General features: G+C 38.5%; 1 non-coding gene across 1 annotated transcript; it reads left to right on the top strand.

Moving 5' to 3' along the window:
* Nucleotides 1–9,497: 9,497 nt before the first annotated feature.
* LOC138086690 (U6 spliceosomal RNA) lies at nt 9,498–9,602 on the top strand. The gene has a single exon (XR_011145402.1). It is a non-coding gene; the product is annotated as a U6 spliceosomal RNA (small nuclear RNA).
* The last annotated feature ends 6,880 nt before the right edge of the window (nt 9,603–16,482 follow it).

Genomic DNA, 16,482 nt, shown 5'->3' with positions numbered 1-16,482 from the left:
TAAGAATCATTCCTTTTCTGAATGCAACGTAGTTGTACATTCCCTTTTAAAGCCTTTTTAGAAGGCAGTTCTTTTTATTCATAGCTCACTTCTCTTCTTTTCTTAATTAGTAGCTTGAATGCGATTTTCCCTTTTTTAAATTGAGCAGGCTGTGTAGCTAAATGGCGTTTTTGACATTCCTGCACTGGGGACAGATTCAAAACGAAGGCAGAAGACAATAGAGATTGAGTACGTACTTTGAGGCCCCAAATGGAGAGAAATGCTCGTAATTACAGGAATTCGGCAACACTTTGTCTCTTGGCATCTGTACTTGGAAAAACAATGAAATAATCATGGACAAATATGATGTGAAATGTGTTTATGGAGCAGCATGTTTTATTAACACTGAGCACAGCAGAGAGATAAGCACCACTTGCTAATTTTAAAGTTTCTATGAACTGTGGCAATTAAGCCTAATAATTATTTAAAGAGTATAGCAAAGATGAGTCCATTCGTACTGCATTTCAGAGAAAAAGAAAAAGCAGAGTGCTAAAGCTCAGTTTGGATGATGTTCCACCAGTGGAATTCTGTACATATCCTACCTGGTAGGAGTTGAAACTGGACATACTCTTAACATAGGGCTTCCCTGGTGGCTCAGAGGTTAAAGCGTCTGCCTCCAATGCGGGAGTTCCTGGGTTCGATCCCTGGGTCGGGAAGATCTCCTGGAGAAGGAAATGGCAACCCACCCCAGTACTCTTGCCTGGAGAATCCCATTGACGGAGGAGCCTGGTAGGCTACAGTCCATGGGGTTGAAAAGCGTCTGATACCACTGAGCGACTTCACTTTCACTTTCATACTCCTAAAATACTAGTCTCAAACTGAGCCGTCTCCTCAGGTCACATTTTGCTTCTTTGCTCATTTTGTTCTTGCTTTTGTTGTTGCACAAACTATTTCTTGGGGGTCTTGTGTGTCTTTGATGTTAATTTTAGAGTGTTAATACACACCATGTGTGCCCATCAGGAAACAGTAGGTCTAACTGAATAAAGTAGTAAATGTATTCATTGTTCTTTCCAGAATTGTCACTTTTCCCATTACAAATTTTTCCCAATAACAAACAACCAAACAAAAAAGCCACTGACTGTCTTTAGTCTTTTGATAGAAAACTAGGGAAGGAAGGTTTGTTAGACCTGTGGGTAAAGCAAAACTCTATCTTCCACCACCTCAGTTGAATGTCAACAGGCTCAGACTTAGGATGGCAAAACTACCAGAAGTTGAATTGAGTATTAAAAACACAAACAGACAAGATATCAAATTATCGATCATTAATAAAGGCTTATGTCAGGGAAAAATTTTATATATTGTAGTTTGTTTCCTATGGGAGGAAACAAGACATTTTGGTTGATTAGGAAAAAATAGTATTTCCTCTATTTTCTCCCCTCCATGTTTTTGTGCTATCTTTTGTAATTCACTGTCATTTCCTGAGCAATTTGAAAAGATAAACTTGCATATTTAACTTTGCAGCAAGAGAATGAAAACACAATGAATAGATGTTCTCTGAGTATAAACCAGGGAACGCCAAGCTTTATTCATCTCTGTTCTTTCTTCACAGAGCAAGTTTATAATGGCATTTATACTGAAAAAAAAATTATTCATTGTATTTGATACAAAAGGGATGTTGTCAATAATTATTTCTGAGCCAGAGTCCTGTCACCAGGAATGGGGTAGGCTTGCCTCCCCCACTCACAGCAGAAAACTCAGATGCGTTGATTTGCAACACTCTGTCCATTGCTTGTATTTTTCCTGCGTTCTCAGCAGGATTATTCCAAAACACTGGTACACACTCCATAGTTGCAGAGGCAATTTCTCATTAGACCTGTAACTTGATAGAGAACCACATCACACAGGCATATGAAAAAGTAAATTGCACCAACAGCTTATTTTCAATGCCTCTCTTTTTTATTGGCATCCACATAGTTGAGGAACAGAGCTGATCTTGGGCAAAAAGATGAAGCTGGAAATCTAAGTCCAGCTTCTTTCTGTGGTGTCTAATCCTCCTAAATTATGAATTACCCCCAGACTCCACAACCTCACCAAACCGCCACATACATTAAAACATAGGCACACACCTCAAACTCACCTTGCTCTTTGCTTCAGGTCAAAGGCTGACAGCAATTTCTGATTCAAAACACAAATGATTCTGAGTTGAGATGACTTTCCCTGAGATATTTGCATTTTAATCTAAACTTCTGTTTGTGAGATCTAAAATACCATCTCCAGTTAGAGACGGCGGTGGGGCCGGGGAGGTGGGGGAAGGTAAAAGATAGTGGTCAATGAAAAAAGACAAAACTGAGAGGGGGAACAAGATACATTTGGGAAGAAGCTCGAGTGGGAACGTTTTATTTCGCCAAAAAATTGTACTGGCCACCTCTCAGAATCAGTTTTGAAGGCAAGCATGTTCTGTTGCATCGGAGAAATGGAAGAACACTGGAAACAGACAGAATCAACATGAGGTAAGCTCACCCACGGATTCTCACAATTCCACAAGACTTATTCAGCTGCTCCCATTTAAAAAGAAAAAAGGAAGGGAGAAATGGAGAGAAAGAGGGAAGGAAGGAGGGAAAGAAAAAGGATCCCCCACAAGGGGCGATGGACCTGAGAAAGCACATGCAAGCACTATCTGTTTATTCCCGTCCTAGGGGACTCTAATCCCCAGGTCTCACTCAGAATTTAGGTGCTCAAGTCTGCCTATACGCTGAAAACCACATAAAATCTCCCATCAAGGATTCTGTTCATTGATGTCAGTTCACTAAATTCAGCACAGACCCAGAGTTGTTTTGTTCCCTCCAGTTGCGCAGGCAGATTACTGCCCACTACGAGGGGCAAGCTGCAACTGACTCTGAGTGAAAGTAGAATTCCGTCTCAGATTAGACTGCATGCAACTTTGCTGGGCAGAGTGACTGACACAATTGTTCACTTATGGCCAAGGAATCCGAAAACCGCCCTGCTGAGAACTGGTGTGTCAGTCTCAATCTAGCAGAATGATTTAACAGGAGCACCCATCAGCTCTTGACACAGAGACCCTTAGCTTAAGTCAGCTCTACACCTCAGTCCTTTAAGACTGGAACTTCTGGGAAAGGAGCCCCTGGTGATGATCGTAAAGAATCTCTGAAATGAAAAGCAGCATGGCAGGGAATAAATAAGATGGCAGGAAGAGAGATTCATAAAGCGCTGGCATTAGGTTTCAGCTAAAGCACTGAAGACAGATGCGTGGGGATCCGGAGCATGCTGACAGTCAAATGAAGAACTTTTTCTGGTACAGTATACTCACATCTCTGAGTGTGAATATATGATGATTAGATCATGACTGGTAATAGGAGGAACTGCAAACATTAACACAGTTTTAAAACACTGATCAAGTGAGAGAGAAAAGAGGGAATCACAAATTTGATTTCACTATGAGAAAGAAATGTTAGTTACAGAAATCCACATAAGTTGCATAGCACTGACGGCCTTTTGCTGTGTTGAATAAAAGGCATTATACTTATTAAAAGTATGCTAGATTACTGCTGCCTGTTTGACTTTATGCATTCTTGCATTAGTATGAGCGCTTCTGCATGCTCTGCTCACTATTGTTTTTAGCCCAAATAATTGAAATGTAATTTGTTTTGTTTGACATTACAAGACATTATTTAGGAAGACTGAAAATGTATATTTCAATACTACTGATAGTATTAATGTGAGTTCTTTATCAAACAACTATAAGAAGCCTCTTAGAAATAAATATTTATGCCAAACAGTTTTCTTTTTTGTAAGAAAATATAATACCTATGTCAGAGAAGGGAATGGCACCCCACTCCAGTACTCTTGCCTGGAAAATCCCATGGACAGAGGAGCCTGGTGGGCTGCGGGGTCGCGAAGAGTCGGACACGACTGACCGACTTCACTTTCACTTTTCACTTTCATGCATTGGAGAAGGAAATGGCAACCCACTCCAATGTTCTTGCCTGGAGAATCCCAGGGACGATGGAGCCTGGTGGGCTGCCGTCTATGGGGTCGCAGAGAGTCAGACACGACTGAAGTGACTTAGCAGCATAATACCTATGTACATATGTATTATGGTTCAGAGATTGACAGTTTATTACATTTATTGTGAAAAACAGTGCAAATATTATTCAGAGTCACACTAGTATGCCCCCAAATGCCATTAGCTTATAATGACAGAAGTTTCTCATTCACTTTGCAATTCAATGCTGATAATCCTGTGCAGACAGCTGCTTTCTTCCATGCATTGATTCAGGGGTTCAGGATCCACCTACTTTGTAGGTCTTCCACCCCGCAGGGCTTTGTGATTCTCTACACCCAACCAGTAGAAAAAGAAGGAATATGGAAATGGTGTATCTGTTTTTAAAAGGCTTGCCTTACGTTGTTTCCGTGCCATTCCCCTGCATTTTGTCTGACTACAACCTAAGGACTTGCTGCCATCACTTTTTCTCCCAGGTCTCTTAGTTCATAAAGTCCACAAAAGCTTCTGTTTTGTCCCATTTTCTATTCAGAAATTAAGAGCACAGGCACTGAGGACTGAGTAGGTCAGTGAGGGAAAGGAAAGGGGAGGTCACTTCCTGATCCTAGGAATCAAGTCGTTGATGATCTGGTATCAGTACAATTGTGGGGAAAAGGTTGAGCTGGGAGCCACCGGTCCTATGTCTTTATCCCATTGGCATCTCTTCCCTTAACTGTTGGATAAACAACAACAACAAAAAAAAAAACAGTTGTGCTCTTTGAGCCTATGTTTTTGCAGTTATAATAAGTAAGGGAACTGTACTAGGGACAACCTCATAAACCATAATTTGAGATTAAATTACTACATAAGCCTGCATTAATGAATCAACTCATGGTCTTGCCAATGGTAAATGTATAGTTCCACTTATTCTTGAAATATTAAAAATAACTCAGAGATTTTATTATTTGTACTCCTCCACTAAAACTATATTTACTACAAATTGAGTTAAAAGGCTCCTTGTTGTTGTTGAGCAGCACGAACAGACAGATAATCTGTATTGTTGTTGTTCAATCGTTAAATTGTGTCCAACCCCTTGCAACCCCATGGACTACAAAACACCAGGCTTCCCTGTCCTTCACTATGTTCCAGAGTTTGCTCAAACTCATGTCCATTGAATTGGTGATGCCATCCAACCATCTCATCCTCTGCTGCTTCCTTCCCCTTTTGTCTTCAGTCTTTCCCAGCATCAGAGTCTTTTCCAGTGAGCTGGCTCTTCTACTCAGGTGCTGTATTGGAGCTTAAACCCCCAATGAATGTTGATGTCCTTCCAATGGATATTCAGGGTTGATTTCCTTTCAGATTGACTGGTGTGATCTCTTTGCTGTCCAAGGGACTCTCAAGAGTCTTCCCCAGCACCAAAGTTCTAAAGCATCAGTTATTCAGTACTCAGCTTTCTTTGTAGTCCAAGGCTCTTTATTGAGCATTTACTACATTTCATACATTTGGCAAAGTGAAATACGTATATCAAGCTCTACCAGCCATAAGTAGCACAACTGAGAGACATCTCAAGCCAACTCTGAAACCATGACTCCTCATGGCTGTATTATATGAGACTCACAAACCACTGCTGGGAACCACTAGAAAAGAAGAATTATCAAGAGGCGGTTCTTCCATATCTGTATATCTGTGAACTCAGACCAAAGAGTAAAAAAACATTCTAGCCCACAATTCCACCTGCCATTTTTCAGTTTGAATACTTAGTCTCAGTTTCCTTATTTAAAAAAAAATGAAATTTGTATAGCTAACCCTACCTCCTTCAAATGTCTTAAGTACCAGTTAAGTCACTGCTCCAAACCAATAAAAACCCAACTTCTGAGAATTAACCATATGAACATAAGGTAATGCGGCCAACTCAATTATCCATGGTAAGGGATGACAAGGAAAAGTGAGGCTAAATTACATATACAGGTGTCTCCAAACCACACTTTTGCCAGTCACCTAAGCTCTTAGCTAGTGCTAATAAGCTGCAAAATAGATAGATTTGAATTTTATGACTTTACCTCTCCACCTCCTACTTTGTCTGGCTTAAGTGCTAAGGGGCAGTCAACCACCCTTTAAAAGGCAGGAAAAGCAGAGGCTGGACTGTGCAATCAATAGCCTGGATAATTAGCCTCTGAGTAATTGAGAGAGTTAACTGTCTTATATTAACTTCACCCCATTACTCCCAGAATATGAACAAGTCAGAACAAGTTGGACATGAATATCTGCGAGCAGAAGGAAAAAAAAGTAGGGCAGTACAGGAACACAGTTCTTTATCTGGGGATTATCCTACGATGTGAACTCTAATGACACAAAACCACATGATAACGGCAGCCTTGCAAGGTAACTCCAAACATGACAAGAGGGCCCACGAGAGCTGTAAGGGACCTGCTTCCCCTCAGCACCAAATTATTTTCCTCTTTTCTTCCTACAACAAAAGACTCACTCCAGGCTTTGGCTGTGTTCCCAAAAGATTGGGTAATTTAGCAGGTACGATTTCCAAGGAGAAATAAATATTTTCCAGTTACTAGACACTGTCATTGGGCTTTGATTCAAATGTGTATAATTTTTGAACGGGAAACATAATGAAAGGAATGTCTCACAAATTAATATAAAGCCCAACGGCATACCCGGCAGCCTCTTACATGAAATCATTGTTTTTCGTAAGCCAGGAATGTCGACTGAGTACCCATCTTGGAAAATGCTTTTCTCCTTGTAGGATTAGCACTGGTTTCACGGAAGGAAAACTCAACTTGAAGAAAAATGCTCATAAAATACAACTTAAGCCTATTTTCTCTAGCTGTGAAGACATTTTTTAAAAATAGTGATATTGGTTTCCGCAGTGAAAATGGTGCCTCTTATTCAGAGGTTGAGACGATAAAGAGAAGACTGAAATGACATGCAGAATTTTACAGAGTGACTAATTCAAATTACAGGTTTGGATATAGATGCTGGGCTCTGAGACCAGAACACCAAATTACTGTTCTCTAAAAATAATGTACAACTCTGAAAAGTGAAATGGCTAAAATGTTGAGGAAATTCCCCCCAAAATATAATTTTATCTATGCATTGAGAATGAGTCAAGCACAGGTTGAATGAACAATTTTAGGATGTTGGAAAATGCCTGAGTCGTCACTGGAAGAATGAGCAAATTTTTTTCCCTTATAGTGGTGACAGCTTTGGAGTGATCATTCTACACTGTCTGTTCTTCCTATAGCAAAAAGTAAGATAACGGTTTAACCAAGCACAGTTTACATGAACTTGACTTAGAAAATTTGAAATAATGTGATTAAAAATATATTTATAGCTCATTTTATGCAAAGTAGAAAATAATATGAATATAAAAAATTAAACACCTCACAAATTGCTTAATTTCTAATATGATGATGAGCTGGTTGAATTATAAATTCATTTGAATCATTAAATACTCCTTTTTTAAATTTACTTTTAATTGAAGGGTAATTGCTTCACAATATTGTGCTGGTTTCTGCTATATATCGATGTGAATCGGTCATAGGTATACCTATGTCCCCTCCCTCACGAACCTCCCTCCCACCTCCTTGAATCGGTAAATACTCTTCCTATGTGAGAAACACGTTTTCATGTTTTGTATATGATTCAGGGTGCATGTTATGTCATCATTTTAACGTTTCCATCAGCATGATTTAAAATCTTTTGTATAGTCTTTATTTTTCAAGTGATTAAGTGGCCATAATGGCACTTAGTACTAGGGAGTTAAAAAAAAAATCCTGGAATCAATAATTTGGTCGTAAAATTTTAAGGCAAGAAAATATTGAGACAAAGGCTGTCCCTGTTACCAACTTACTGTCTGCTGGATTCAAATGCATCCTGCATCACCTGCTCCGTGAAAAACAGAAGGACCCTTTAAGCACTTCTTCCTTTGCTAGCTGACATGATGTGAACATTTGTGGACAGACTACAGGAAGGACACAGCATGGGAAAAAGCCTTTCCTTCTTGGTTCTAGGGTGCTCCCAAGCTGGCTCTTACAGCACAGGCAGCTTCTCCAGGGGCACGAACTTGCACTGGCAGCACAGAAGCTTCCAGAACACCTGGCTCCATCATGTGCAAGTGTGGTAGGGGCTGCACCCGGAGTCCATAAGCTTCCGAGGTCATCTGCCTGAGGCCGTCTCTAACTGAAGACATCACAGCGAGAGCGCCCCCCAGCTCCCTCAGAGGGAGATTCCTGACAAGTTCCAAGGGACAGATTTCTAGCAAATTCCTCCAGAGCCTCAACACAATGATTTATCTGTCATTCAGCAAGCCACAGCTGGGCTGTGTCTTTTAAGATCTGCATCTCAGCTCTGAAGAGGCAGTTCCTCCGTGGGTGCTTTATCTCACCCCTAGGGATAGGGGTTCCTCTTTACATCATCTGATCCTATAGTCTTTAGAATTTTCTATTATTAGCCAACTCTTAGTAACTATAGTCCCTCGTCATGGCTAATTCCTTATTACAGCTTTCCTTGTTCACATTACGCAGTGGATTTTGTCTTCCAAATGGACTCTAACTGATACAAACTATGAGAGAACCATTCTGATTGTCCATAATGCTAGTAATATTAGATCACAGCAAATATCTTAGAGAAAATTCTGAGAAAAGAAAAATTGATTTTTAATATACACTAGAAACATGAATATATGTGCATTTGAAGGAGGCATCCACTGCTTATATTTATTCTTCTAAGAAATTCTCCTGAACTGTGATAATTTTAAACTATGCTAGGTCTTCAGAAACCTATCCCTTAAATGTGCTTGCTCCTTACATACACATAAGCTTTCACACACATAAGCTTTCTAAAATGCTGTCGATGTCTTAAGCCACAAAGTGTTGAGTCTACAAATTATGCATAAATATAATGCTCTATAACTGCAAATATGAAACCACACACTGACCAAAATTATACAATGTTTAAAAATATTTTGAAATTGCAATGAGGTATGACTTTGTTCTCAAGGCAACACTCTTTTATGCCTCTCTTACCGGAACCTGTATCATGCTGATCCCGTCTGTTTGGTCAAATATCTTTTTCCTTGCACTGAAAAGGAGTCACAGGGGGAATAAAACACTAGGCAGAAGGGACCAGCATCCAGCTTGCAGCCCATTGTGAATATTTATAGGGCATTTGAGTATTATTAGTCAAGTCTTTTTCTCAAAGCACTGTTTCATTTAATATGTGATCAGAATAGTAACAGAAAAGAAGACTCTGTGTGTATGTGTGGGTACGTGGACATATACGCACATGTGCTCACATCTGTGTAAGCTGCCCACTGGCATTTTTCCTGTGGTATTTTTCAGACTCCTTCCTAGGCCCAGTTCTGTCTTTCAACTCTCATTGTGCGTATCTTACAAAGTTTAGAACTAGACCCTTTTTTTCTTGAGACATAAGAAATGGAAGCAGAGTTCACTGTACGAAAACAAGATGGGCTCCTTCAAGAGAAATCAAGAATTACTGATAAGCAGCACTAGCTTCAGCAGCACCTATGCAAAAATTGGAATGATACAGAGAAAATTAGCATGGCCCCTGCGCAAGGAAATACAAAAGTCTACAACTAACAACCATAACTCCTCTAACTTATCCAGAGTCAGTTTTTGTTACCACCTTCTATGCACATACACACACAAGTCACATTCTTCAGGATATTTTTCTTAATATGAAATATTTGCATCTACTATTTTTCCAATAAAATTTTCCAATTAGTCCATTTGTATGATATATTTCAGAACTACAACATTTCAGTATCAAAACAAGTATAAGATAAAAGTAAATGATTAAAGGAAGAATATGAAATACAAATTTTTTAAGTTTGAAAAAAACCCTGGAACTAGGAATATTTATTTTCTAACAAAGCACTGTGTTGACCAAACAAATTGCTCTTGGCTAAGTACCCCTCTTTTGGAGGAAAACAGCACTGTTTGTAATAATTAGAATTATTGAAATGCAACTAAATGCCCAAAGTATGTCCAGATATACCAGAAATAGTGATCAGATCAAAGGTTTATGGTTTGAAAGACTGAGATCTAGAATACAAAACATCAAAGCGTATCAGACCAGTTGGTTCTCACTAAGTTTCATATTTTATTCCCATGCCCCCAAAAAGGATATGGCTATCTCAAAGTCAGTTATGAACAATCACTTTCTCTTACACAGGATGGTCATAATGAACTTCACAAATCAAGTAACTCAGTGAATTAAAAGTTTGCCACAGTTTCCATACATACTTTCTAAAGCAATGGCCCATGCGCGCACGCACACACACACACACACACACACACACACACGTCTATTTCTTAGTTGTAAGAAGAAGGCATTGTCTAAAATATCTCAAGTAAAGGCTGTTTTGTTACATAATCATATCTCAGAAAAGTAACTTCACTAACACGTAAACTCCAGAATAGATTTTTTTCCTTCTGCCAAGAAAACTAAAAGGATCAGAGTGGTGTCACCATTATCTCAGAATGAGATGACATTCTACATTATTCCAACCTTGGAGGAGAAAGAATTTCCTAATATGTAATGATTTATTTTTGATATTGAACAAGCTACTTGTGGAAATACATAAGCTGATTTGATGTATGTTTCAAAACATTATGTTGCTATTAGGAAACAGAATCCCTTATCAGAACTAAAGACTTAAGAGCAATAAATAAATTTCCTTTAATAAAACATTATTCAGAAATAGAAAACACAGTATTTCATACTTTTCACTTAAAATAAATTACAATATGATTCTAAAGGATTTCAATATAAAAGAATTTTCATGCTATTTTTTCAGCACTAATATACTGCTGATTTCCAACATAAGAAGATAATGGACAGAATCACATATTGAGAAGTTCAATTCTCTAAAGATGAATCTGTGAAACTTCCTAGATACTATATCTTCATAATAAATTACATATAAGTCAGAGGTTTAGACTGATCAAAGTGGCAAAGAAGAATCAGTAATTAAACTTCTATTTCATGGACAGATTTTTCACCTAAGGAAATCTCTACAGAGGGTCAACACCACCTGGCTGCTTCAGAAGGCGTGAGGTCATTACAATTAATCTCATACTATCCTGACATTTAAACTCTGGAATTCCAAATACCCTACCAAAATACCCACACTATGATTTAGTTAACCTTCAGAATCACTAGAGAAGTGAAGCTTTACTTTGGCAATTGAATGCCTACTACATTAAAAAAAAAAAAACAAAAAAAAAAAACACCTGTGTTAAGAGTTATTCAAGCATGCAGAAAATAAGACCTCTACCCTTTTAGGAATTAAAATGTAATTAAGAGAAGACATAAATGTGAAAATTATAAATATAAGCTTGCTTTAAGAGACAGCATTCAAACAGTAAACCTTTATCCATATATTAAGTAAACAATGGTTGCAATCCTAGCTAAAAATGCATTAAATTATTGTATCCAAAATTCTTCATAATTTTTTTAACCTTAAGTGTATTCAAGTACAATATTTTGCTGGCTTACATAGAAAAGGATCATCCGTAATTTCAGACTTCTTTGCTCTTATAAAATGTTGACTCTTAGAAACTGAAACCTCAGAGACGATATCTCCTAAAATTACATGTTCAAGTGTTACTGCGATGAAAGCATGAAGGAGATGGACACTACAGATCATCATTCACTTATGAATCACTGAAACCTGGACTCCCGCGAACAAAATCAAACACTTGGGCGACGAGATTGACAGGGTGGGAAAATTTCCCTCTACCTATCGAGAGATCTTGTGGCTGGAATAATAATAAAACTGACACAAGAAAGATTAATAGGCGATAAAGAAACAAAGTTTAATGCATGCGCACAAAGATCACATAGAAATAGAACCGAAGACATGGCAGACTTGTGGACAAAGAAAAACATCGTGAACAATTAACAGGACAAAAGAACTTGGGCTTCAAGTGAAAATAAATAATTAATTAATAATTACTGAAGAACCGAAACAGAGCTTGGGCTTTGGGTAGTAAATTACAGAAGTAACAAGGCTATTTTGAGTGTACAGATTTCTCAGCCAGAGTTCCCACTCTCTGGCCATAATGGCACCCTTGTACCTCCTGCGGGAGGAAACTTTAAATATGGGGGATTTATTTGTTGCTTTCAGGAAGACAGAGAGAAGAATCAAAAGTGTTCCTCTTGCACCCACTGTTTCTTAAGTAATTTTAATTCACCATAATCAATATGCCATTGAGAAATACTTTGGGTTGGCCTATCCAGGATCCCAACAAGGTTAAATCTCTGATGTATAAACTCAAGGAGGCAGTCTCAGTAAATAATTATAGTGCATATTTAGAATTATTAAGTGTATAAAAACAGAGGACTTACAAGTCTTCCAGACATATTTTGGATGGTGGGGAAATAGGCTCATTTTTCTATTTCACAAACACACATACAAAAATAACCGTGAGAATCACAATGATCTCAAAAGGCCCACTGATGAGAAAACCACAACTGATTTAGGGTTAAATACTGCTTTCTCCAACATGCAGTAACTAATTTGTTTTTTTCAGGGTAGACAACAGTTGAGGAAAAGAAGTTTCACACTACCATTGGCTCTAAAAGGGGGAGACAACAGTTTAGAAGTACCCTCAGATTTTGTTTTAGAATTATAAAAAGTTGGATTCCAAACTTCCTTGATGTGGGAGAAATTGCTATTTGATTCTTAAGCATCCCAAGAGTCCACCTTCACTGTTTCTCAAAGAAAAGTACCAGACACATTTCCCCCTTCAGAAGTCTGACTTCCCCGTGATACATTTTGAATTGAACCATGGTTGACAGTTTTATTACAAATATGTTGCACTTGTAATTGTTACACCAAAGAAAGTGATTGAAAAAAATTTGCAAAGTTATAAAATTGGACTTCAGTTCTACGGAGAATGAAGAAATAAATGTTAGCTCTGAAAATAATATCCTCAGAGATGTGTATATCAAGACGAAAAGATTCAAATTTGATTTATTATTCACTTTGGGTATAGCACTTTCTGATCTGGGGGAAAAAAAAAAAACAAACTGTCTGAAATTATTCCACTTTACATAAGCAGTGACCAGTCACTACTTATAGATTTCTTTCCAAAAGTCTCTCTATGACATAAAACTTGCTTGAAAGGGTTCTGTGCGTGGCTATTTTAACATCTCCCACCACACTATACAAATGCCAGTCTGACCATTCTGCCTTTAGGGCTTTCACAAAGCAGCTTTCTTTAAAGGTTACAGGTGAAGTTCTGTCTTCTAAGAATGTCAGCTCTCTTGACAGCTCTTCATGATGTCAACACGGTTGATACTAAAATTTAGGTAAACATTTAATTTGGGAGAGGATTCTATTCGTGTTTGCCAATTGTTTAATTTATTAGTTTTATTTCAAACAAAAGGCATCCTGCTGCATTTGCATAGCTTTAGCCTTAATTCTTTTATACTTTTCATCAGTTAAAACGACTCCTTTAGACCTTTGGACACTTAGGCACTCGAAAGCAGATGTTTTGTTTATTAAAAATAGTATTCAGTCTCACATGGGTAGACTTTGTCACAGTCTTCCTTAGAAACCCTCAGGAACAAAAGAATCTACTGTAAAATTCTGATAACCCACTTGTGGTTGGAAGAGATTGAATCTTATAACATTTAGGAAACTATTTTTATGTTATTTCAATTTTAAAAAGCTGAAATAGATATATTAAAGCTTTACTGTATTCCTACACAACTCAAAAATTAAGTCACATATGGAAAATAAGTACAGCAAGCCATACATCATCAGCTAAACAAATTATTATGCCTTTATGAATTAAAAGAAGTTGCACAGAAATTAAGCTTATAATAAAATGAATTCTAATGCACATATGCAAGGTTTTATTTTATCCTGGTGTTTGGAAAGGTTTACTCTCAATACCCAAGCAACAGCCCACAGACTAAGCTAATTAGTGTTCTAAACTGTATTAAAATATTCAATTACAAATCAGGTATTTTTAAACTTTTTCTTCTAAAACAACTGTTACTGCCTTTGTTTTTCTGTGTTTTTTTTTAATATTTTGTTGGGATTTTTTAAAGTACATATTGGTTTGACAGTTTGGTAATGCTTTTGACAATGATTTAATAACAACCAAAACATACCTTAAAAACTCAAAATGTATCCTACAAAGATTCAAAGGAAAATATGTAATTAACAATTAACAATTTTGTTGAAAATACACATCTAAGCATAAGTCGTATTAACATTACAAAAAAGTAAAATAATGGAAAACCATAGGCAAAGGAATAATACGATGTCAAGGTTTTGAAGACTGAGAGGACCAAATTGAAATAAAACATCATTTAGGCTTACTACACCATCACAGGAGCTCTGTGCACAATCATCCATCCAGTTCATAAGAATTAGGATATAAAGTCCGATTCCTCCGGTCCAGCACTGACCATGTGAGAGTCACCACGGTAACTACCCCACGTTCTGGTCTGACCACTCTCCTGCATGCTGGAGAATTCTTAAGGCATGCTTGAAGCACTCCAGGAAGTCATTCACCGCTCCTACTGGGCAAAGTTTGAAAATGAGCATGGGTTCCCAGGGTTGCTTTTCATTACATAATAGCTTATATTAGCATAGGGCTGTTATCGAACTATATCCCCAGTAGTTACGATGTACCATCCTTAAACCAGTGCAAGACAGCTCTGCTAACCTCCATCAGACAAGAGGTATGATAACCGTGACACACTTCTGTCTCACATGCCACCATCAACTTTAAGTTCACCATCAATATGTAGCTGTCTCTAACTGTGCATTTCTAGTTTGGGATTTGTTCTGTCTCCCACCCCTGACTACCAGGATTCCATCTCAGCTTACTGGGTCCTCATCTTCATCATAGACGTACAGGTATCTACTTGGCAGCCATACAGTGACATTTCTCTACACTCAGATCTTCACCTCCAGCTGTCTATAAGTGTTAGTCACTCAGTCGTATCTGACTCTTTGTGACTCCATGGACTGTAACCAGCCAGACTCCTCTGTCCTGGGGATTCTCTAGGCAAGAATACTGGAGTAGGTTGCCATGCCTTCCTCCAGGGCATTTTCCGAACCCAGAGATGGGAAGGCAAATTCTTGACTGTCTGAGCTACAAGGAAGTCAATGAATACTGAAGTGGGCAGCCCATCCCTTCTCCAGGGGATATTCCTAACCCAGGAATTGAACCAGGGTCTCCTGCATTGCAGGCAGATTCTTTACCAGCTGAGCTACCAGGGAAGCTCAATATACTGGGCTATATTTACTACCAAATCTCCCTTTAAAAAATTACACCAATTCACATGCTCATGTGAGTATCTATCTCCCCTCTCTCTTGACATTATTTAAAGTAACACCATAATTTAAGAAAATTCAAACTTTATCTGCAATTACATTATGTTGGTTGGCTTTTTATTAATTATTTATAGATACTCTACTATGTTTTTTAAAACATTTAAGGTAGCTTATAGCTTTACATACATATAAGTGTGACTGTTCAATTTAAAATATAAATAGTAAGGGAAAGGAAAGGAAAGAGAAGTCGCTCGGTCATGTCCGACTCTTTGTGACCCCATGGACTGTAGCCTACCAGGCTCCTCCATCCATGGGATTTTCCAGGCAAGGGTACTGGAGTGGGGTGCCACTGCCTTCTCCAGGGGATCTTCCTGACCCAGATATGGAACCTGGGTCTCCCACATTACGGCAGACTCTTTACCCTCTAAGCCACCAGGGAAGCCCAACAGTAATGCATACCAATGAAAAGGGCAAGTACATCAGAAAATTTGGAAAGATTTACTCCTGATTGCTGGGCACTTCTAGGCAACAGAGATATGGTGAAGAGTAAGATTAACAATATTGGGCCATGGCAGCCTGAAGAGGTGTTGGTGGCCTGGGAAGCAGCCTTGCACAGATCTCCCCAGAGACACAGGTGGAGCACGGCAGTGACCAGAGGCCCCAGTTCCCAGCATGGAGTTGGCAGTGGATAGGCCCCAGGGCAGACAGTGACTCCTAGGTGATGGATCAGGTCCACAACCTCAGATATGCAGACGATACCACTTTAATGGCAGAATGCTAAGGGGAACTAAAGAGTCTCTTGATGAAGGTGAAAGAGGAGAGTGAAAAAGCTGGCTTAAAAAACATTCAAAAGACAAAGATCATGGCATCCAGTCCCATCACTTCATGGCAAACAGATGAGGAAACAATGGAAACAGTGACAGATTTCATTTTCTTGGGCTCCAAAATCAGTGCAGATGGTGACTGCAGCCACACAATTAGATGATGCTTGCTCCTTGGAAAAATAGCTATGACAAACCTAAATAGCATATTATAAAGCAGAGACATCACTTTGCTGACAAAAGCCTGTATAATCAAAGCTATGGTTTTTCCAGTAGTCATGTATGGATGTGAGAGTTGGACCATAAAGAAGGCTGAGCACCAAAGAATTGATGCTTTCTAACTGTGG

Source organism: Capricornis sumatraensis, chromosome 9, assembly GCF_032405125.1.
Source record: "Capricornis sumatraensis isolate serow.1 chromosome 9, serow.2, whole genome shotgun sequence".
Lineage (NCBI taxonomy): Eukaryota > Metazoa > Chordata > Mammalia > Artiodactyla > Bovidae > Capricornis > Capricornis sumatraensis.
Note: the sequence above shows the minus strand (reverse complement) of the source record. Positions and strands in the feature narration are given on the sequence as shown.